This window comes from Marmota monax, unplaced genomic scaffold (genome assembly GCF_021218885.2).
Source record: "Marmota monax isolate L192 unplaced genomic scaffold, Marmota_monax_Labrador192_F-V1.1 WCK01_AAM20220418_F8-fsc00092, whole genome shotgun sequence".
Classification (NCBI taxonomy): domain Eukaryota; kingdom Metazoa; phylum Chordata; class Mammalia; order Rodentia; family Sciuridae; genus Marmota; species Marmota monax.
This window is the reverse complement of record NW_026692583.1, coordinates 1,517,183-1,540,724: the sequence shown is the minus strand read 5'-3', so window position 1 is coordinate 1,540,724 and position 23,542 is coordinate 1,517,183. Positions and strand designations below refer to the sequence as shown.

General features: G+C 57.4%; 1 protein-coding gene across 8 annotated transcripts in view; it reads right to left on the bottom strand.

The window, feature by feature from the left end:
• The window catches only part of Pitpnm2 (phosphatidylinositol transfer protein membrane associated 2), a 124,945-nt gene that overhangs the window by 84,965 nt on the left and 16,438 nt on the right, over positions 1-23,542 (bottom strand). For 7 of the 8 annotated variants that reach the window (XM_046446063.2, XM_058579802.1, XM_046446061.2 and 4 more), the window contains exon 2: positions 10,415-10,516. The gene's annotated coding sequence lies outside the window, so the exon portion shown is untranslated. Of the gene's footprint in view, positions 1-10,414; positions 10,517-10,609; positions 10,638-23,542 lie in introns of all 8 variants that reach the window. The other variant, XM_046446060.2, reaches the window with a different exon arrangement.

Genomic DNA, 23,542 nt, shown 5'->3' with positions numbered 1-23,542 from the left:
GGTGCCTCGTCAGCCCCTGCGAAGGGGGCTCAGCACAGCCAACTGTAGAAATCATGGACTCTGGGACACACACCCATGTGTGGACGTACTTAACAGGCCCTGTGAAAGGCAGAACCCTTGGGTATTCGACAAAGCAAGACACTGTGGTTATTGTCACCAGGCTGCCTCTCCTCCCCTGCCTCCGACCTGTCACTCACATGGAAGTCAGTCAGAGCTTCTAGTACACACATCAGGGCATGTCCCTCTCTAGATTAAAGCTCAACGCTGCCCCAGTCAAGATGATGAACTCTGTAACCGCGCACAAGGCCTTCGGGGTCCCTGCTCAGCTCAGCTGCCCACAGCACAATCCCCACCGGGCTGTCACACAGGAGCCGGGTGCCTGCCCTGCCTCAGTGCCTTGGCACAGGCTGCCTAGAAGAGGAGCTTACATCCAATCCCACCTCTGTGCTGAGAGAACTCAGCGCGTTCCCAGGGCCCAGTTCATAGGTCAACACTTCAAGGGCAGAAGCCCACTCACTCCCCTAGGGCTTGGAATTGTCACAGGTATCACCACTGCCTGTGGCTCTGTCCCCTCCAGTGGAGCATGAGCTCTGGACCTGGCTCCTCTTGGCAGCACTGTGAGCTCAGAGCTCACACTCAGTTCTGAATACCACAGACATGCTGCCCCTCAAAAGGTCAAAAGGACCCTTCCCTCAGATGCTTCCCTTTGTCCCGGAAGCTCTGTAGCACAGGAGGGCACAGATTCCCTCCCACAAGGGTGCAGCACAGGCAGCCCTCCATCTGCGGTCCACAAACCTCCTGGGACATTTATCTATGCAACACAAGCAGCTCACACACCCCAGCTCTGGGCCCTGCTTCCTGAGGCTGCAGAAGGGGGACAGGCCCATGAATGCCACTTGCTAGGACTGGCAGCTGCGCGGCAGCGGGATTTTATTCATGGTGAGCTCCCTCAATTCTTTTCCTGGCCAGCCCAGAGGAGGGAACGTGGGGAGGGGACGAGACCAGGGAGAGTGCAGGGACATCCAGGAAGGAAGGGAGGGGAGGCAGGCGAGGGGGGTGAGCGATGGGGGAGCCAGAACCGGCCCTGCAGCTCCAGCCTACACAGGCAGAGCAGCCGGCCAGTCAGGGGCTTCCAGCCAGGACAGGACCAGAGGACAGACAAAGCCAGCCAGGGCGGCCGCGTGGGAGAAAGACGCCAGAGTGAGACTTGTGCCGTCCTCCGGCAGGACTTCCCACCCAGGGCCCTGGAGTCCTCTAGGCCCAGCGACACCTGGACTGGGGCCACCATCCTTAGTACACCACGACTTCCCTGCAGCCCTGCTGCCCCTGGACCTCTCATCCGGGGCCATCGTCGTTTCTCTTCTGTAAGAAATTAAGCATTGCCAATGCCAAACAGGTCCAGCAGCCTGCCCTGCTGTCCAAGGTCCCCACAGACCAGAGGACAGAGTGGATAGCGCCTTCTCCCGTCCCCTCTCCCCCTGCAGGAACAAATGCGCTCTGGCAGTCGGGGAGGAAGGCTGTCTTTCTGAGCGAGCAAGCAGAGCAAGCACGCGCAGCGGTGGCGGCGTGGCTGGGGGGTGTTCCAGCAGGCTTATTTATAGCCGGCCCGTCCGCACGCTCCCCAGCGCTGCCTGCCCGCCCGCCACTGGGGCTTTTCAATCTGTGTCTATATTTATCACTTGAAGCCGTTGGGATAATGGCAAGGCCAGAAATAGCCTCAAAGACATTCACGTGAAGCTGATGGGCAGGTCCCTGGCTCCCAGGCTGACCTCACCCCAACATCTGCTGCTTGGCAGTGGGGAACGAGAACAGCTGGACAGGGCCGGGGAGGCAGCCACAGCCAGATTGGAACCACATAATCCCTCTTCCCCCACTGGCTTCGGCCCTCTGCAGTGAGGCAGGGGACACGTCCCAACGATACATCACAGCTGCCAGGCTGGGGGTAGACCAAAGGTGACACAGCTCCCTCACGTCAGTGCTGATCAGAGCTGCTGCTCAGCCCAGTGTGGGGGAGAGAACCAGAGTTAGCAGGAACAGGCTCACAAAGCAGGTCACCTGCGCCAGGACTTGCAGGAGCTGCTCCTGCCCTGGCCCCTGGCCAGCAGTGGGACAGTGGGTGTGGGTCCTGATTACCTGACTGCTTCCCACCCCAGGTAGGGAGGGAGATGCAGAGAGAGCCCGCAGGCAGGGAAGGAGATGGGAGGGGAGTGGATGGAGGAGGCCCACTCCTTTCCAGATTCAGTGACCAGGTGACTGAGGATCTCCTGGAGGGAAAAGCAGTCAGAGGATCAGCCTCCAGAGCCCACGCGAACCTCATTCAAACCCGCTGCATCCCCAGTGGCACGGTGAGCAAAGGGCTGGTGCTCTGGGAGCTTAATGTCCTCATCCGAAAAAACAGCATTCTGGCTGAAACTGGCACGAATCCCACAGCCGAGAGCTCCCAGGAGGGCAACGGGCACTCTGAGATCCATCTGCAAATGTGGTTCTTCCCCAAAGGGGCCTGGGGGAGATGTTCAGGGGAGGCCTGGAAGGGGCCAGAGCTCCAGAGGGTAGGAGGAGCATGAGCTAAGTCAAGACCAGGCTGGGGCTAGAGAGGCAAGCAGGGGATGTCAGGAGACCCCATCATGGGAGGGGCCTGGCGAGACCCTGAACACACAGTGGAGAAGGGTGGCTCCTCCCTGGTGGTAGCAACACACAAGTCATAGGAACCTGAAGGGTGGTGAGGAGTCCCCTGACCTCAGTCTCTCCATCCTGGGATCAGGTGAGTGCAGGCCCCAGCCTCCGCCCCTTCACCCCTGACCCTGCACTGCAGCAGTCTGGCGCTCCTTGGCACTCCCCAGACACACGAATAACTTGAGAGCAGAAGGCTTCAATGTGCGCCATTCCCTCTGCCTTTCCCCCTCTCTCCTGGAAAACTCCTCTGCACCCTTCAAAGCCCAGCTAAAATGCCCTTTCTTCTGTAACCCTCCCACAGGCAGTCAGCGGCTGCTTTCTCCCTGCTCCACCTGGACTCTGCCTCCCCACCCCTGCCTCTTGTCCCGCACACACAGTGAGCGCTAACCTGCATCCGTCCCCCATCCCAGAAGGCCAGTTCTTCTTCCTTGCTGGATCCCACTGCCTGGCAGTGAACGTCTGCCAGGGGACAGTGGGAACTCAGGCCACGCTCACCCAGTTCTGTCCCAGAGCTGTCATTTTTTGGGGGGGGGGAACTGTGAAGAGCAGAACCTCATCCGGACTCCCTTGGCTGACGGGGCGGAGGACGGCCATGGTTGCCCTCTGAACCTGCCTCCCATTTTCTGTGGAGAACAGGGAAGCTGCTGCTGCACAGAGGCTCTGCAGGTGGGGGACACTCGGGCAAAGGAGCAGTCACCTCGGCTGGGGTGGGTGGGGCTCCCAACACTTGCAGCCCCAGGGCTCCTGAGCAGACTCCACAGGTCGTGCTGACGCCCCAGGGGTCTGGCCAGTCACAGAGCAGGGCCTGGTGCCGCTCAGAGCTGTGGCTGGGTTCTGCCCTGTGGTGCCAGAGCTGTGGCTTTTCGAGGACTAACGCCCGACTTGCACGTGCCTGTGCCCAGAGCTCACCTCGGGCCTGAGTTTGTATGCTGTCCCACGAGCGCTGTCCCAGAGCCCTCCTTCAACCTCTCAGGTCCCCACGGCCACTGCTACCTGGCACAGTCCCTGGGGTGCAGGAGATCCGCAGGGCAATCAGGAGAGGATAGTGGTCCAGGGGCAGTACCCAGAAGGCAGGCTCTGCACCTGCTGAATACATCACTGGCAGATGCCCTGGCACCCATGGTCTGAGGGACCATCCCGGTTCTGACACCAGTCAGCCCTGGCCAGCCCTCCCAGAGGGCACAGCGTACAGCAGGTCCTGATGTCCTCCAGTTCCACAGATGGGAAGCTGAGGCACCGGGCGGTGTCCGGGGTGGCGTGGCTCAGGGGCAGCCAGCAGCCGCCTCACTAGGGAAGGTCTCGATGCTGCATGCCCACTGAGTGCCCGGCAGTGCTCTGGGCTGTAACCCTTGGCCTTTCCATACCTAGGCAATCTGTGGGAGAGCCTTAATGGTTAAAAACAACACACCATGGGGCTGGGGTTGTGGCTCAGAGGTAGAGCACTTGTCTCGCACGTTGAGGCACTGCGTTTGGTTCTCAGCACCACCCATAAATAAGTAAATAAAATAAAGGTCCATTAACAGCTAATAAAAAATTTTAAAAAAATACCTGCACCCCAGATGTGTCCTTGAGTGGGACATCAGATGGGCGGATCCTGGGCCAATCTGAGAGGGGGCAAGGCCCCCACAGAGGCGTCCCTCCCCGACCCTGTCTGCCTCAGTCTCCCTGACTGGTGGGGCTTCCTGATTCGGTTAGTGAACTTGGCCACAGTAGAGTGCTAGGGAGCAAATGTGACCTATTTCCCAAGGGTATCCGTTATTGGAATGAAAATGGAGAGAGGGCAGCGCTTGACTGGCAGGGGGAAGGGACGAAGGGACTTCAAGCACAGGGTGGGGGTGGGGGGTCCTTCTCCTTCCCAAGCCCCTCAAAACACTCATTCTTTTCACCTGCAGCACACAGCACAGCTCAGGCACACAGCGGGGCTCGTGCTGGTTAGCCATCCACTGGGCCTCCCCTCCTGTGTGGGGCGGGCTGAGCCCACAAGTTCCTCTGTCTTGGGAAAACAGAAGCCGAAGGACGAGGGCTTCCTGGCAACACAGGGCACAACCTGCACAGCACCCAACCTCAGGGGCCCTGGTGCATGGTCTGCACCTGAGAATCGCCAAGGAAATGCTGTGGAGCTGCAGCCCCAGCAGGTGGCGTGGGACCAGAGGGCTGGAGCACAAGGGGAGGGGGCTAAGGGACATGGGGCAGGGGACGCTGCAGCTGCCTCCCTCAAGGTCAGCAAGCTATTTCTAGTTTCTTTGCTACGCTGCCTCAGCCATCCCAGCTTCAGGAAGGCACCAACTTCTGGCTTTCACAAGAACAAGAGGCTCCCAGCACCGACCTGGCCAGGCCTCCCCGCCTCCGGGAGGCCAGTCCCTGCTCCCCCACCTCTGGTCCTCAGCTGTGTCCTGTGATCACCTAGAAAAGGGCAGCTGCTGGAGGCAGTTTGTAAAGCAACCACTGCAGCGGTCTCCAAGCTGTCCCTCCTGGACAGTTTACTGCGAGCGGGGAAGATCGGAGTTAAATGGCCAAGGAAAAAGTCCAGCTGGATCTTTCTGCCTCCTTTGGCTTCCAGCTTCAACCTCCCCCAAAAGAGCAAAAGCAAGATCTCCCTCCACTTCCCCACACAGCCCTGTGCTGAAGAATCTACAGGTGACATCCAGGTCTCCCCCTGCCAAACTGGGATAGCACAGCCCCTCCTGTACCCTGCTGGTCACAGGGCACAACACAGCCTGTCACCAGAGCAGCCTTGCAAGCCAACACAAAAGGGACCAGCCTTCCTTCTCCTCCAAAGAAGCACACTGATGAGCCCACAGGGCCTCCCAGCAAGTGGACTGGGCCAAGTCAGTCCTCAGAGTTCAGTGACACAGCTGAAGGGCAGAGACCCAGACCCTAACCAGTCTCTGCTGCCCACTCTCGGTTTTTTGTTTATTTTTGGTGGGGCTGAGTATGGAACACAAGGCCTCCCATACATGAGGCAAGCACTTTGCCACTGAGCCACTCCCCAGCCCCTGTGCCCCTGCATTAATAGACTAAATCATGGATTCAAACAGAACATCTTGGTGGACATGGGTCTCTGGCTTGTGCTCACCAGGGGTATTTGGTGGCTGCAGAGAGTGTTCAGTGCCTTATCTTGGATCAACAATGGATGCCCTGACCTTGACAGTTCCCTGCACACACCTCAAACGTGGGCTTAGGATCACTGCATGTGCTTCCTTAGTCGACCTGTCTGCCTCCCTGGGACTGTGGGCTCCTGAGGACTGGGATACCTTACTCGATAAACAATGAATGGATAGTACTTGAGAACTTCCACTCGGATCCGGCCAGGGCCTCGGGTGACATGAAGGCTGCAGCCCAGCTAAGGTTTAACGCTACCCAGAGTGCCAAGATCCTCAGCTCACAAAGCCTCGTCTCCTGGCCATGGCACTAAGGGTCCCAGGGCTCTGTCTCCTGGGCCTTGGACAGCCCTTCTCCCTCCAGCCCCCAAACCTCCACCAATTGAGCCACCCATTGGTCCAGCTGCAGAAATGTTAGATTCCAAAAGCCCCGATTTTGGGCCGAACCATTTGCTGTGTGACTAGACAGGCAGCTTTCTTTACAGAGTCTGTTTCCCCTGAGCTTACATGAAAAGTCGGACCTAGAAGATTTCGTTTTCTATTTTTGGGGGGGTGGGGTTGAACCCAGGAGTGCTAACCATGTGCTGCAAAGGCCCTGAGGGTACAAGGGATTGAACCCAGGGGTGCTAAACATGTGCTGCAAAGGCCCCTGTGCCAGCTTGGTCTAGGCGCCCTGCACCTCCTGCTGTGACCATCATTTCCCCCTGGTCTCCCTGCTCCCTCTCTGCACCCCACCCTTAACACAGTAGCCAGAAGCCATCCTTTTATAGTACAAGTTGGATACTGGCCCTTGACTTCAGCAGCTTTGCAGCACCTCAGAGTCAAGATCAAAGCCCCGACCTGACCTACAAGGCCCTACTCCATGCAGGCTCATTTTTCTTTCACCTCCTCCCCTTACTTACTCCAGCTTCTTGAACAGCTCCTGCCTCAGGGCCTTTGCACAGGCTGTCTGCTCTGCCCATATGTTCTTCCCCAGGGGACCTTCCTGGCTCTCTCCCTCACCTTTTCCAGGCCTTTGTGTCATTGTCCCTTCTTAGGCCTTCTTTTCAGCTTTGTTTAGCTTTGATCATCATCTAACATCTGTTCCACTCCCTGTTGGTCTATTGTTTGCAGAATTTTTAATGGCTGTCACACACTTGGACCCACCTGGGGTCACTCGTACTGCTACAGGGAACACAGCAGAGCCACACAACCCTCCCGCTTGAATACCCTCTTGGGAATCCCTCTGAGAATTCCTAGCTCTGGACACTCCCCAGGAATAAAAGTGACCATACAGCTCTAGAGTTAAGTGGGTGACTATGGAAAGAAAAGAACTGCATACTCTGCCTGAGAGGAGTGGCAGGAGGACCTCCCCACCAATGTCCAGGGAGCAGGAGGCGTGAACAGATGCAGGCAGCTCGGACCAGAAGACAGGCGGGAGGGAGGGAGACACGGCCAGGCACAGTCTGAACCTCGGGCAAGCATGGCACAGGCCCTGTGGCAGCACCGCGCTTAGGGACAGGCCGGTCTCTGGTCCCCAGACACACCCATGACACTCACCCCTCTCCTCTCACCGCTCGGCCTCAGGAGCCAGGTGCTGTGGAAGGCAATGCAGTAAGTGGTTCTCACTGACCCTCTGTGTCTGACTGCTGTCCTGCCTGGGCGGAAGGCTGAAGGATGGGAGGCTGAAGAGGCCAGCCTGGGGGAGGGGCAGGGAGCAGGGAGAGGCCCCAGTGATCTCCCGCTGAAGCCCACGACCTGGCAGAGCTGGAGGGGGCTGGAGTCGAGAGTCAAGCCAGGACATGGACACGGGTCAGAGTCAGGTCCCTCCCGGCTCTCCTGCCAGCATTATGGGGACCACAAAGAGCTCAGAAGGAAGCTCTGTCCTCACAGACCTCAGGGCAGCCTCCTGCTCCGAGGCCTCCTCTCCTGTTGGCCTCCCTCTGCTCTAGGTGGACAGCCTCCTAACCTCTCCCTACCCACCCACCCAGCCTAGGCCAGCTCCCAGGGGGCAGAACTGCCCAGAGGAGGGGTTAAAACGGCCTGTGGGCTGGCGCAGGTGGATTCCTCACCGGCCAGGCCAGGCCCACCAGGAGCCTGTGTCCCTTGCTACTCAGGTGGAGGTCCTGCCTCAGTTCTCAGCTCTCTTCCTCCTCAGGAGGCAGTCCCCTTGCCAAGGCCTGTCATGGAGACAATGGCAGGAAACACCCCTCCCACGGGGAGTCCGGAAGGAAGCCACTGCCTGCGCCCCAGACCCTCCCCCTGTGTCTGCCACAAGGTCGCAAGGTGAACAGCGGCTCCGCTCAACCATCTCCAACTAGGAGGGCAGCGCTGGGGTGGGGCTCTCCCTATGGGGGCCCCTTCTTTGGGGCAGACCCTCTCTCTGGATGCCACTCTGAGTCAGGTGGCTGCAGAAGATGGCCAGGCTGTGCTGAGAAACACCAGTGCTGCCCCGGCCCCCCACTGCCACCCCCTACCCCTACCCCACCTTCTGAAAGAAAAGGCTCCCGGCTCCTCTGGAGGAAGGAACTTGTCTAAATATAAGCCCTGGGGCTCCCAAAGAGAGCCTGGAGGGGCGTTCTCAGCCACCCCTGCCCAGGGTTGCCTCTCTCCACCCGCAACCTCCCTCTGCCCAGAGCACAGTGGCCTCTATGCCCATCGTGGCCACCAGCTCCTAGGAGCTCAGGGGGTGATCCTGACCATCCTGCCATGTTGGCGTATGGTGCCAAGAATTCTGTCATCGGAACCGCTGTGACGACACAGGGAAGGGGGGCGGCTAGCGTGGGTCAGGGGCCTGCAAAGAGCTTCAGAGAAAAGGAGGTGTTTGAAATGGAACCTGACGGGCAGGGGAGGAAGAGGGAGCGGGGAGACACTGGAGCAGCATCAGCAAAGCACAGAGCACGCAGGGCAGCAGCTCCGGCCTGTGGGGACTCCTGTCTGCCCCAGGCACAGCTGTGTGCCTGGCACCTGGGGCAATACCTGGCACATGCCAAGCATTCCATAAATATTCAATAAATATTTTCAGGATAAGTGAGTAGGTACAGAACTCCTAAGGACACTGTGGGTCCCAGCAAGGACCTCCAGGGGAAGCAGGCACAGGATGTCCTCTCTGCAACCCTCTCTGGAATGCAGCTGCCCTGCAGGAGAAGAACCCCTTCCTGTAAGAAAGGAAGCAGGAAGCCCAGGCTTGCTGGGGCAGGGTCCCTTGGAGCAGCTCACCCAGGTTCCTGCCTTGAGGGGGAGGCCAAGGCCCCCAGCATGTGGCACAACCCCAGTGAGCAGCAGTGACCCCTGGAGAAGCCTGGCGTCAGAGCTGAGCATTACTATGCCCCACCCCCACCCAGCAGCTGAGACACCTCAGAAAGTGAACTAAAACAAAACAAAAAGCAAAGACACAACATAGCACCCTCGCCCCTTCACACCCGGGCCTTTTCACAGCAAGGAAAGAGGGTGAGCAGTCGGAGAAGAAAACAGCCCGCGGCGCCCGCCTGAGACTCAGCTGGACACACTCGCCCTGCCACAGGCAGCCTGGGCCCTGGGCACCCTGCCAGGCACCCACCCAGCAAGGAGGGAGGCCTGGGAGGGCAGGAGCCAGGCTGAAATCCAGGCCTGGGCCTGGGCCTGAACCAGGGTCCCTGCATCAGGGGCTAAACTTGGAAATTCAGACCACAGGCTCCCAAGTTCAGACTTGGGGTCCAGTCCCAAAGCCAGCGCTGACTAGCTGTGTGACTGTGAGTCTGACATCTGCCATCTCTGCACCTCAGCTTTGACTCCCTCTTGTGAAACAAGACGCCAGTGGCCGCTGGGCAGCGTTGCTGTGAGACTGGCATAGATGGTGCTTTGAAAGGCCACGGCCAGCCCCACAAAGCAGAGGCTAGGGACCTCAACTGCCCCCCTCCCCAATTTCTGAGCTTCCCTGGATGGAAGACCCAGGCTCTAGGACCCCAAAGCTCACACTAACCGAAGAGTACATGGGGGCAGGGGGCAGGGGAGTCCAGGAAAGGAGAGGAAACCACTTCTGCTCTTGTTCTAGGCACCAAAGGCCTTGGCATGAACAAAGGGCAGGGTGGGGCATAGGAAGTATAGAGGCCAGAGGCGGGCGGGGACGGGTGGGGCTCTGCTCTCCGCTGGGCAGAAGGTGGAGGGTGCCAGGAATCTGCCACTCAATCTCTGGTCCTGAGGCGGCCACTAGTGCACCGGCCTCCATTTCTCTCTGGGGAGTGAGTGCCCAGAGGGAGAGTATCCGTGAAAACACGCCCATGCTGGTTTCTGGGCCACTGACCACTGACCACAGCTGGTGGGCAACAGGGCGAGGCTGGAGCCAGGGCTCTGCTCTGGAAGGAGCCGCCATCTTCAAGGCAAAACTCCAAGGGTCCCAGAGTGGGTAGCACAGGGCAGGAGTGGCAAAGAGCCACCCAGGGTGCCACCGGGGCCCCAGGGTGGTATCAAATCTGGAATCCAGAGGTACCAGACATAGGATGTAGGTCCTTCCTATGTGAGGAACATAGACCAATATTTGTAAGAAGCGTAATCAATGAACACAACCTACCCCATGTTGATCAGATGGTCAGGGTTTTAAGGGAGGAGGAAAGGGCAACGGGCTCCACACACCCAAACCCTGAAGGCCAGGAGGCTGATCACTGTGCAGGGCGTGGCCTTACCTGCAGGTCTGAGTGGCTCCGTTGATGTCCCTGCCACTGAAGAGGAACGGATCAGTAGGCCCACAGAAGGGTGTCGGGGACCAGGACACACGTGCCAGCATCCTGCAGGAAGAAGCCCAACAGGAGGGAGGTGAGATGACGGGACTCCCAATCACCCATGATAATCCGCAGGGAGGTCAGCAGAGCCAGTCTCACCAGAGCAACGACGTAAAGCCCGGTCCCCCTGGAACAAGAGGATAGAACGGGACATCTGAGTGAGGGGGTCTCCACTTTACAAAGCGACCCAGTCCAGGGTGCTCTCAGGGAGCAAGTTCTGGCTTAGAACTGGTGACGGGTGCACCTTGACACTGCCCCGTGCTGAGGGAACTGCCAGGAGCTGGACCCATACCCGCACGCACAGCTGCCTCCTTCCCCTCCTGGGGAAGGGTCTTCACCCAGGAACCCTGTTGGGATCAGAGGACCCCAAACTGTGAGTTGGGGAGGGTGAGGGGCTGGAAAACCAGACAAAGCAGGAAGAAGAGCAGGGGTGTGTGCCCCAGAGCACTCAGACAGAAGATGTAGGACCTCCAGCTGGACGGTGGGACGGGACGCCCCCTTTGCAAGCCACCAAGGCCAAGATGAGCACACAATAGAATTGCAAGAGAGAGGGGCCTCCAGGGACTCCTGAGTCCAACCGACCCCACAGATGCCACTGAAGCTGCCACCCAGTCTGGGGCTCCAACAGGGACCCAGGACACCCCCAGGCTACAGTGCAGCACAAGACATCCTGGAACCCCTGTACCTATGAGCAGGGAGCAGGCAGTGGCCTGGGAGGCACCCCTGATGACCACGGCCAGAAGGCAGCTCCCTTGCAGGCTGTGGATGCTGGATGGGTCCAGGAACCGAAGCCCCAAGTCCAGGACAGCCCTGCTTTACAGGCTGAGCCAGGCGCCCGGGCCCCTCAGGTACCCGTCTGTGCCCCTAGAGGGTGAGCAGGTCTTGACAGGTATAAGCCAACCCCAGGGGAACTGAATGGAGGCTCGGAATGACAAAGTGATCAACTGCCAGCGAGCAGCACAGATGCAGGAGCCAGAGCAGGAGAGGAGGGAATGGGAGGCACAGAGAGCCTGGTGCAGGCGGTGGGCAGTGCGGGAACGGGCTCTTCACACACGCCCCCACCAGCCCACGCTCCCAGGGAAGCCACAGCCAGGGCTGCAGACAACTTCTGAGGACCTAGGCTCCTCGGCAGCCCGCCTCCGCCCTCAGCTCCAGGGCCTCAGTCCGTGCCCACATGGACCCTGCACAATAAAGCATCCCAGGTCCTAGAGGGCCCTAGGGTGCGGCTCCCGGGCTCCTGCACACTGCTCAGGTGTCTCTGCAGGGCCCTACACCTGCTTCTCAGGGTCACTGCCACCCCAACACGGCAGGGTCAGCAGCATCCCCCCACTGGGAGGTCAGGAATCCCACACAGGCTGAGTGCTCACCACGGTGACACCCCGGCCAAGGGTGACCAGATTTGGCAGGCGAGGCCCCTCCACACCTCAGGATGCCTCCCCGTGGGTGAGAAGGCCAATGGTGACTCACACCCAGCAGAATTAGATCCACAGGGGCAAGGAGAAAAAAGGCGCTCTTGGAACTCAAAGAGGGGTGCCAGGGGAATGGTATTTCTGACCCCCCCCCCCGAAAAAACCGCATTTTTAAAGTCCAATAAGTGAAGGCAGGATCTGGTGAGGAGCCAGACCAGCAGGGCACAAAATACCCCCGCAATGACATGGAAAGCTGCTGCCTGTGGAGGCAGTGACCCCCTCACATAAAGTCCACGCCCTGAAGGGAAACGAAACCCACAACAACACGGGATTCCTTGCTGAGAGCCCTGGAGGCACCCTGATGACCATAGCCAAGGTCCTGGGGCCAAGGGTCTGAAACCAAGTGACACCCCCCCGCTTGCTGGGCCCAGGGACTAAAGGAAAGCCCTCCACCCCTGAGAGTTTTCAAACTACGTCTTCACTGTGCTTCTCAAAGGACGTGGGGAATCACAGGGGACAGAAAACAGGAAAACAAAACAAAAACAGCCTCGGAGACCCACAGGAACGGCAGAAGTCAGAACTGCTTCCCTAAACATCTCTCAGCTCCCTGGTGCCGAGTGGGGCGGTGGGAGTGAACGAGTAAGTGAATCTGTTTCTCTATACGGTTTCTATTAATAGCCTATCAGTCTCTCCTCATCCCCACTAAATAAATGTCAAACAAACACTTAAAGAATACCGGCTTGAAGGGGCGCCAAGCTGCAAGCCTACCCAGACGTCCGTGTGTCTCGAGCTGGCCCTGGCTGGGAGCTCGAGTTCCAAGCAAGTGGGTAGTGTCATGAGCTGGCCTCACCCCTGGACGACATGGAGCCTGAGGCGGGTGGCTGGAGGACTGGGGGTGGGGGCTGTGGTAAGTGTCCAGCCATCAGCACACTCACATCTGAAACATTTCATCACCCTAAGAGAAACCCTGTGCCCAAGAGTGGTCATTTCCTGTCCTCCCTCCTCCGGGCCCTGGCAACCACCCATCTGCTTTCTGCCTCTAGGGGTCTGCCTCTTCCGGAGGCCACACACTGTATTCTGTATCTCTTTGGCATTATGGAACCCACAGGCGCCTTCTGTGTCTGGCTTCTCCACTTAGCATTATGCTCTCAGTTCCGGCCTTTGGCGCACAGAAGTGAATCACTGCTTTTAATGGCCAAGTAATATTCCACTGTGTGGACTGGCCACATTGTTTCTCCACCTGTCTGCTATAGGACAGCTGGTTCTTTCTACATTTTGACTGTTTGAACAAGGCTGATGAGAGTATTTGTGAACAAGTTTTCCTGTGGACATGTAATCTTGACTCTTCTGAGTATATATACCTGGGGGTTCCTAATTTTTAAATAAAATAATGTTGCTTAATTTAAATCAAGAAATACATGTGCATTTTGAAAAACTCTCAAAACTCAAAAGAGTAAGTTTCCTTTTTGTCCTGGGACCAGAGGCAAATTCCAGTTCTGCCTGATCCTGCCATACACACCATCCATTTTGAAAACCAGTGCCTGGGAGGGCAGATCAGGCCAGAGTCGGCCTAAGGATGCCAGGGAAGAGCGCAGGGCACAGCTGGCATCCGATGTTTCGGCGGGTCAACCACTAAGTGGGAAGCCACTTAGCCTGGAGAGGTGACAAAGCCAGAGGCTGAGAAGGCCTGCAGATGGACAGAACAGACACCTGGTCTACCACAGCCTGGCTCTGAGGACGGAGCAGCACTGAGCCTCCCTGGACTTGGCTTCCTTATCTGAGAGGCAGTGGACACTAGTGGCTATGTCACAGAGCCTGAGTCCAGCAGCCAGTCAAAGCAACTGCCTGGTCCAAGCACTGACGGTCACTGCCTCTGTCCTGTTATTTCTACTCCTCTGCCCCCTTGAGCTGACCCTGCTTCCTCACCAGGAAGGAGGCACCTCCAGGCCCATGAGACCCCCGGGTAGGGCCCACTGTGCAGCCATTTCCAGGCAAGGGGCTCCGGGGGCTAGAATGGCTGCCCTACAGGCCCACCTCCCCACATGCTGTGCCAGGCCCTCCTGAGAGCGGGTCTCCACCCACCCTCTCATCAGGAACAGCCCTGGGCCTCCACCTGTGCCTGCCCCCCACCCAGACCCCGCAGGGAGGCTGGCTGCTTCTCTCACTGCTGTCCCTTCAGCTTCCTCCCTCTGCTGCTCATGAGCATGCTGCTCTTTCCCAAGCCCAGACTGCTGGAGGCAGAGGGCCCCAGGAGACCCTGGGTGAGGGCTCTGCAGTGACAGGGGTGCAGACGGTCAGAGGGCCACTGTGAGGCGGAAGGACTCCTCCTCTCCCAGTGGGTGGGCGGCCATGGCAGAGCCTGGAGGCATGAAACCCAGACCTGGGAAGGCAGAGCTGGAGAGAAGGAACCCAGCTGTGCTTGCTTGAGTGTGCAAGAGTTCACAGGGGAAAAAACCAGCACAATGCACAAGCGCGCACACGCATAACAAAAAGGAGAAATTCTTAGCCTGCAGCAGTTGGTAGCATTATGTAAAATCCCAAGCCCACAAAAATATCATTTGGATGATAAAAAGTTAAATTTAGCCAAGTACAGAGTGACTAATACTATGAGGGAGAGGCAGCACCCCCAGTTGCCTGGAGCTGATACAACTGGCTTTTGGAAACTTTTGACAAGTAACCAGGGCCTGGTGCAGCACAGAAAGACAGATTATGTAACAACTGCAGTCCCCTCCAGGGAGGGAACAGCTGGGCTGGGGCTCGAGCTCCTCCACGGGCCCTGCCCAGAGCGCCAGGGCCACGGCACCCGTGCATTCCAGAGCATTCCAGAAGCCTTGGTGGGCTGAGCCAGGCCTTGGTGGGGTTGCCTGAGAGGTCTGCAGGATCCTTGCCCAAGTGGCTGTGATGGGCTGCTCCTCTGGTGGCCTCCAGTGGCCACATCCTTTGAATCCAGCCTGCCCTCCAACCAAGAGTGGGTTGGAATGACACTGTGCCAACTTTCTACCCATGCCACAGGAGGCCCTGGCCGAGAGGCGAGAGGCGAGAGGCGAGAGGCGGCCTACAAATAGGAACCTGCTCGCCATGTTCACAGCTACGGAAAGGCGGGTGCAGCCCAGGCAACTGCGTGGGGCCTGCAAAACCTGCTCCATCCATATGATGCACACAACTGTAAAGAATAAGGGAATTCCAAGCCACGCTGTGACACAGATGCACCTGGAAGACACTGTGCCGAGCGAGATCAACCAGCCACCAAGAGACGACCACCGCAGGACTCCATTTACACGAGGAGACAGAGCAGCCGGGCTCAGAGGCCAGGAAGTGGCGTGGCGGGTGCCCACCCAGGGCCGCACCATCTAATGACACAGGGTTTCAGTTTTCCATGCAAGGAGTCCTGTGGATGGATGGTGGTGGTGGCTGCATGACGGCGTAGTCACTTGATGCCACTTGGCTGTGCATTTAAAGATGGCTAAGAGTTCAATTTTATGTTATGTATATTTTTATCACAGTAAAAGAAATTAAGAAACAGGAAGGTGGAAAGTGGCAGGATCGGATGCTTCTGCATTTCCACTCTGGGGGGGACAGCAGCCACCTGCATAGGGAGCCACCTGCCTGGATGTCACGAAGCCGTGAAGAACCCAGCCACAGGAGCAGGGCCACCTGGGAAATGCCTGCTCAGCCCAAGTCAAGCGGTCCCAGCTGACACCCATGATCAGAGAGAGACAATCCCCACAAAGCCTGTCCAAACTGCCACATGGCAGCAACACAATGGCCGAGTCCGAGCCCTCCACTGCAGAGGTAGAGGCCCCTGTCAGGTTCTCTAGGGTTCGTGGGAAGGACATCTTTCACTCTCCCACACACGAGTCACTGCCAGGGGCAGCGCGTAAGCCAGCCTTGGGAAGAACCCACCATCCACTCCTGGTGTCCCGGGTGGCTGCCGGAGAAGGCTGGTATGAATGTCAACGGCTGCACCAAGGCCAGAACCTCTCAAGAGACCCCACAGAGAACTCAGGTCACCACCCGTCAGCCCGATGGTCAGCCCATGGTTTCATTCCCAGACTCCCCATCGTCCTGACCAGAGCAGGAATTCACACACTGGGCAGATGTGGACAGAATGCCCTGTGTGCCATGGGGGATCCCTGGGTGGGGTTTGGAGCAGGGCTCCCGCTGACCAACTCTGTGAGGGTCGGCTCCCCTGGCCAGGCCCTGGCTCCCCTTCTGCAGATGAGGACAGGGCTGGATGGTCTCTAAAAGGCCTGTCCATGTCTCCCACTTCTGCCAGCCTGTGGTCCTGACAGATGAGAACGTGGACACACAGCCCAAGCCCTGAACCAAGAACAAGGACTTGCATCCAGGGGCAGACACACTCACTGGGACCCTTGCGATGTCCCCTTGGAGGCCTCCCCTATGTCCTTCATGAATTGTTCATCTGCTCCACGCCATCTGGCTTTCCAACTGCCTCTTCCTTAGTTCCCTGGAGCTAAAAGAGGCCCTGGGACAAGAGGACACCACCCTCAGGCCTGGCCCTGCAGACGTCCCACCCAGTCCTCCATGTGTGCCCTCTTTCCCTCCCTCTGCCTCCCTCCCCGCACCCACCAGCTGACTGACAGATCCAGGGTGGGATTCCAGGGAAACCCTAGGGACAGTGCAACCACAGTAGGAGGGGCCCAGGTCGCTGATTCACTGCCTGCGGCCACTGTGGCCACCCGCACAGCACTGTCCAATTCAACAGCTCCAGGGGTGAAGAGCAGCCTCAGCACTAGCTGAGGGCCCTGTGGCCCAGCTGCCGGCCCTAGTTATCCTAACTCACTAGCCGAGGGCCTTGTGGCCCAGCCGTCAGCCCCAGTTATCCTAACTAACCCATCCCCCAGACTAATGCTACCCATCGGCATCGAAAGACATGGCAGAACTAGGCCAGGCCCGTCTTGGAGCCACCAGTGTAGCTGGTAATTCACAGAGGCCAGACACAGGCTGATTCTGCACCCGGCAATCGCACACTGGGCAGACAGCGGGGCCTGTTCATGCCGTTCCACGCCACCTGCTCCCAGAAACCGTACAATGCAGGCTCACTACATCCCCCACCACCCCAACCAGGAGAGGAACAAAGAAGGAAACCAAAGGAGAGGAAGACAAATCTAGGCTAAGACTCCTTACTGAGGACGATCGACAAGCAAATGAGGATAAATCCCAGCTGTGTGCTTCCTAGTAGGCAAAGCAATGAGGAAAATAAGCTGTGTCAGCACACTCTACCTAATAGGAAAGCATGGCAGGTCACGAGAGGTGAACTTCCCAGGGTTAGGAGCTCTGAGGGGAACAGTCTACAGCTGAGCCCAGCCAGCAGGGACCACATCACCTCAAAAGCTGCCCACTCCAGGGTGTAGGGGCGGCTCTGCAGCACTGCCTGGGGCCTGACTGGCTCTTGCTGGAGAACGCCTCGTTGTAGTTCTTAATCCTCCTTAATGTGAACATGGCAGCACCACGATAATGACGGAAAATATTTACATACCGTGCCGAGATGGGTTGTTTGGACCATCTGGCTACTGGATGCGGTGTGTTGGTGAACACATGGCCCTTCCATGAAGACTGTGTCTCAGCCCTGAGGGGGACGGGCCGCAGGGACCCAGACGTGGCCCTCACCCATTCCCGGTCCCTGCCACCCCACACAGGGTTACAGGTGGAACGCAGGGCTCTCACGCGCCCACACCCCAGCCACGGGCACCTGGCAGTGATGGTTACCGGGACAGAGCCCTCCTGGCAACTTCAGGGACCGCTGGGACACCTCAGGGACTCTGTCCAACACAGCTTCTGCCATGCTTTGCCAGCTCCACAGGACTGGGGCCTCATGCAGCGGCACAGCAGGGGCAGGACGGTGGCCCTCAGGTCGCCCAGTGGGAGCTCCTGAGTTCCTACACCCCTGGGTGTGCCCTGGATTGTTTTATTTTTCCCCGGGTTGATGCTAAACACTTTTTCTTTTCTTTTTTTCTTTTAAAGTTTGGAATGTACGTGGGTTGTTTTATTATTTTCTTAATTTTAGTATAGGGGGACAGTCCCCTTCCGAGTCTGTTCTGAAGCAGCAATTGTCTAACGAGAAGCAGGAACTGACCACCCTTGCGGAGGCCGTGGGCTCCAATCCTGACGGCCAGGAGCCCAGGAGCGCGTTTGTCCCCACAGCGCTAGCTGGCAGGACGCACAGGGCTTTCCCAGGGCGCTCAGCAAGGCAGGAGTTCCCAGGTTCGAGGTCTTTTCCTAATGGTCTCCTGCTCAGATTTAAAATGCCCCACCTTTAGTGTCCCAAGCCTGGAGAACAAAGGTCGAGGTTCAGGAGCCAGCAAAGGCTCAGCCTGGGTGCGAGCGTGGGCAGCACCTGCCTCCTGGGCCTGTCCATTCACCACGTGGCTCTCAGCAGCTTCCTGAGTGCTGGGATGCGCTGGCCCAGGTCAGGGGCTCGGAGGCCACACACCCTTCAGCGGGTCCCTGGCCGTCCCTGGACTAGTGAGTGGAGTGAAGCCCCCAAACCTCACCTATGGACAGAGGACAGCAATCAAAGTCAGAGCCCTTGGCCAGATGGGGCAGGAGGCTCATCCACTGTCAAAGGCACCCCTGGCCAGGTGAGTAAGTCATGGGCACGCCCTGGGACAGCGCGAACTCAGCAGCTACGTCTCCTGAGAACTACCATCTGGGATAACCAATGCTTTCACTCACAAAGCACGAGCCCCTCACTGAGGTGGGGTGGCCATGCAGAGCCAGGTCCCTTCTTTCTGGTCAGAACCTGAGCCCAGCAGAGACGTGCCCTCTGAGCACCTGTGCGGGGCACCAGGTAGCCCCAGACGGGACCTGCTCTGTTCCCCTGCTTCTAGGCGGGCCATGCAAATGTTCTTTTTGCAGATATTTGAGCCTCTGAGGAAACAGGAAAATCTAACAAAGACCATCAGGTCACTGAGGCTTTGCTTGCACTACTCCAAAACATCCAGCAGTCACTGGGGGTGCACTCGTTAAAACACAGGGAAGTAATGCCCCAGGGTGGACACGGTGCTAGCCCCAGGCCTCCCCAGTTGCACAACAGGGTCTCTGACCACAGAGCCATGGCCAACCCCACCCGAGCTCCCTCTAGGGAACCCTCTCTGGGTCTGGCATCGACTGCCTCCCTTTGGCCTCCCAACCAACCCCAGGGAGCAGGCCCGCAGCCCCAGGTCCAGCGGCCTCTCAGCGGTTCAAGGTGAAACCAAAGCAGCATGGTGGAGGGCTGGGCTGCTCACAAAGCCCCATTCACTCTCTCTATTCTGAGGTCGGACCTTCCCTGCCTCTTCCGGTGCCTCTGTTGATGCAGGGGCAGGGGCCACAGTGACTGCAGCTGCGTGTGGTAAGTAGACCTAACACTTGCCAAGCTGCACAGGGGCCCAAGTCGCTGGAGGTGGGCAGCTTCGAGGCAAGTTGAGTGCCCTTGGTGCTATACAAACTTCACTGCCATCCAAAACGGCTCCCGCCGAGCACTAGGCCCATTACTCCTGCCCTGCCAGCCCCGGGTCACCTCTGCACGCTACAGCTCTGTGGGAGGAATGCCCATACTTGGGAAAACGACTTTTCATTTTACAGGTCTGTGGAGTCCCACTGAGCCTTCTCCTGGACACATCTGTGTCCCCTACACATAGCTCCCAGGGCTCTGAGCAGGTCAGATCTGTGGGTGTCCAGAGAGCAGCTATGATGGACAAGAGGACAGAGGAGGGGCAAGGCAGCGTCTGCCCACCCTCGCCTCCCACCAGGAAGGACCCCAGACCACAGACTGAAGTTGAGCGTCCAAACCCCAAGGGCCCCCTCTCCGTCATGCCCACACAGGCACTGCCACTGCAGCTCTTGCCAAGGAGGAACTACTCACCCAGAACATTGCTCCAGATTTTCATTTCACTTAAAAGCTCTTCCTTGTCTGGGGTTTTGAGGTTAAAAGCCACTGGCTGGCACTCACACACTGTAACCGGGAGTGCACACTGGCACTCCCCTCATGGAGAGCAATTCAGCCATCACTGTCACCAGCAGAAGGAACTCACCCCACTGACCTGGCAGCTGCACCTCGGGAACGCGTTCTGCAGGTGCGAGCTTGCATTTGCAGGAGGCCCACCTGCTCTAGGCCCCTGCTACAGCTTACCTGCCTCTCTCTAGCACTGCAGACCCCACCAACAGGGAGCTGGCTGGTCCAGTGAAGGGCAGCCATCCGCAGAACGCTAAGCCTATCACTAGAAGAACCAGGCAACTTCAGCGGGCGCGGCGGTGCACACCTGTGATCCCAGGGACTGGGGAAGCCAAGACAGGAGGATCGCAAGTTCAAGGCCAGCCTCGGCAACTTATCAAGACCCTGTCTCAAAATAAATTTTAAAAATGGCTGGGGATGCGACACAGTGCTAAGCACCCCTGGGTTCAATCCCCAATACCAAAAATTAAAATAAGAAAGGGGAAGAAAACGAAGGAGCAGCTGAACCAGGCAACTCTAAGTGAACCAACAGGAGCTGTCTCTGGGATTCACATCCTGTTAAGTCAAAAAGCAGACGCACAGCCACAGGCAGCTGTGTGTGTGTGTGTGTGTGTGTGTTTTTAAATAATATATATTCATACTACAGAGAATCCCCCAGAAAGCACACACACAAGCCTAGCAACGTCGCTGTCTCTAAAGACAGGTGTGGGTATACTGCGGGGCCCTTCGGGGAGGGTGCCAGGCCCAGGACACCACTGGCTCAAACCACTTGCCAAGTGATGCTCAGGACCCCGGTTTGTGCACTCCATCACTTTCCTGTAACCTATACCTGAGGGTTTCATAAATCAAGGGACAAATCTAATTTACCTTGAGAACCTTGCCAATACCCAGCACCACGTCACGCCACACAAGTGATCTTCGCAATGCTTTGTCATTTCTTTTTAACAGACAAAAGAATGAGTGAGTGAACCACTGTGTGAATGAACACTGAAGGCGAGCATCAGAAAAACAATGTTCTTTGCAAACTAGAAAACTGAGCTCTGGGAGGAAAGGCAGGGAAACACCTGATTAGTTGCTGTCTAGGTTCCAAAAGCAGATTCAGGAATATCCAAGGGCAGCGCCTGCCACCAGCCACATGACTGAGCTGAGGTTTGAAGGGTTGAGCAGAGCTTTAAAATTTTTAAATTTTATCTATTTTATGTCTTAAAATTCGAACATTTAAAGTTTCTTTGGAAATAACAGAATGCTAAGAAAATAATGAGGGGTCCAAACAATTTCAAAACGTTTGTTGGACGCACGTTACAGACTGTTAATTCTGCGAAGTGTTTTCTATGGTCTGAAAGAATCAGAAAACTGAACTCTGAAGGGGCCAGACTCCCCGGCAAGCTGACTATACTTTAGGGGTTCTCTGGGGACTCTGTGTGCCCGGTATGGGGAGCCCTTGCCCTGTTAACCCCCAGCTCCTGCTCAGTCCAGCATGCCAGGCAGGATGACAGCCACCTCGGCCACTAAGAAGTGGGCCAATGAGCGGCCAAGGCCACGGAGCTTCAGCGCAGTCGCAAAGCCCTGGGACATCAGTCATGGAGAACGGCGCTGGCCCCTCGGGCAGCCATACAAACACCTGTGGTTGAAATATGGGAAAATGAAAAGCAGCAAAACCACATGGGGGAGAGAAGGAAAAATAACTAGGGGGAGGGGAGGCCACTTAGGGGCTCATCCTGAGCAAACTGGGGGATGCACCCCATCACCCTCTCACCTCCTTCGCCCCTCCAGCATTCACCACTGAAGGAAAGCCAGGAGAGAAGTGCCCCCAGGAGGACGAGGACGGGGGAGGAGCACAGCTGGCTGCCAGGTGCAACCTGCAGGGGATCTCAGGCTTCTAGCAGGCGCTTTGTGGATGCCAGGGCAGGGCCCGTGAAGTTAAGGGACATTCTGAGAGCCTCCCTCAAAGAACATGAAGAGGATGGTTCATCTGTGCTGGGACTGCAGTCATCCTTCAGGATGCAGATCATGGATGTCTGGCCTCCATAATGCAATGGAAGTGTTTGCAAATGTGTTCCAGAACATTCTGGGAGATTCCTCAGAATAATCCTGATGGAAGACCTGAGCACTCTGCACCCCACCGCACACACCACTGTCCCCCCATCTTCTGGGATGCTGGGTCCCAGGAGGCACCAGAGAGGCAGCAGTGGCTCCAACTGCCTGCGTGTCACTCACTGAACCAGATGACAGGGCAGTAGCTGCTGACACCCAAGCACACAGGTGTCAGAGATCTCCGAGTCAAGCTCACCCAGTGTTTCCGTTGACGCACTGGAAAGCCACTGCGAGTTATTTTAAACGGGCTGCCACACGGTCTCACTGTGGTTCTTCTGCTTGTTTTCCAGTTTACCTACTGTGAGAGCCCAAGGCGGCCACTGCGTCCCCTCAGAACACGCACCCTGCAGCCGCCCCTCCATTAGGTCCCACCTCCTCCTGACCACCACCTCAGCCTGAATCTAGAACAAAGATTAATTAACGATGAGAGCCAGGTTCGATGACCAGGGGGTGATGGTGCCTGGCCATAGACTGCAAAACAATGCCTCTCAGGGCACGGCTCTCTGGATGACGCTGGCCCTGACCCTGTTTTGAGGTGACACCTGGGGCAGTCTGTGTCCCTCGGACAGGCCCTGGCACAAAGTCAGGGCTGACCGGAGAGGCTCCACTGTGAACTCGCTGCCTGCCCCTCGGCCTCTGTGTTTCTAGAGAGATGGGTGCCGAACTCCGCGGATCTTCCTGGCCTCTACCCTTCCCCTCCTCTCTTTTGTAATAAAATCCTGGTGTTTATCCATCTACTCATAATTTTGTTTAATCTTTATTTATTTATTTTTATGTGGTGCTGCGGATCGAGCCCAGTGCTTCACACGTGCGAGGCAGGCGCTCTACGCTGAGCCGCGGCCCCAGCCCTACTTATGATTTTGAGAGTGCTCCATGACCCCGCATGATGAGCCCTGTGCTGGGGAGACAGGGAGCTCCTGCCCGGGAGGAGAGGGACAGAGGAAAGACCGCACGCTCGTGCACACCCCTGCACAGTGTGCACCCTGGGGAAGAGAGGTGAGCACTCAAGAATCATTGTACCGGGCTGGGATTGTGGCTCAGCAGTAGAGTGTTAGCCTAGCATGGGTGGGACCCAGGTTCGATCCTCAGCACCACATAAAAATAAAGGCATTGCGTTGTGTCCATCTACACCAAAAAAAAAGAAATATTTAAAAAAAAAAGAATCATTGTGTCACATGCAGGACACAGTGAGGACCCCATGTGTGAACCAGGTTCATCACAGAAGGGGCACAGAGTGTCGGGGACAAGGTGGGAATCAGGGGCCCTGGCTTGTGGGGGAACCCAGGGTGCACTTCCCTGCTGACAGTTTTCTCAGCAGTAAAACAGTAGAAGAAATTCAGACTGCACGGCACCTTCTGAGATGCCCAGGTCAGCTACCTTCACTTGCAGGCAAGTTCAGAGCGGGAGCTGGTTTGCCCAAGGTCACGGGGCTATCCCTACGTCCTTCTTGGCTCCAAGGGGAGGGAAGAGAAACACAAGGACTCTGAGAGCTCGGCAGAGAGCCCGCACATCATGGCCTGCCCCCAAAAGGCACTGAGGCTCCCACCTCAAGAACCAGTGGAGTCAGTGCGG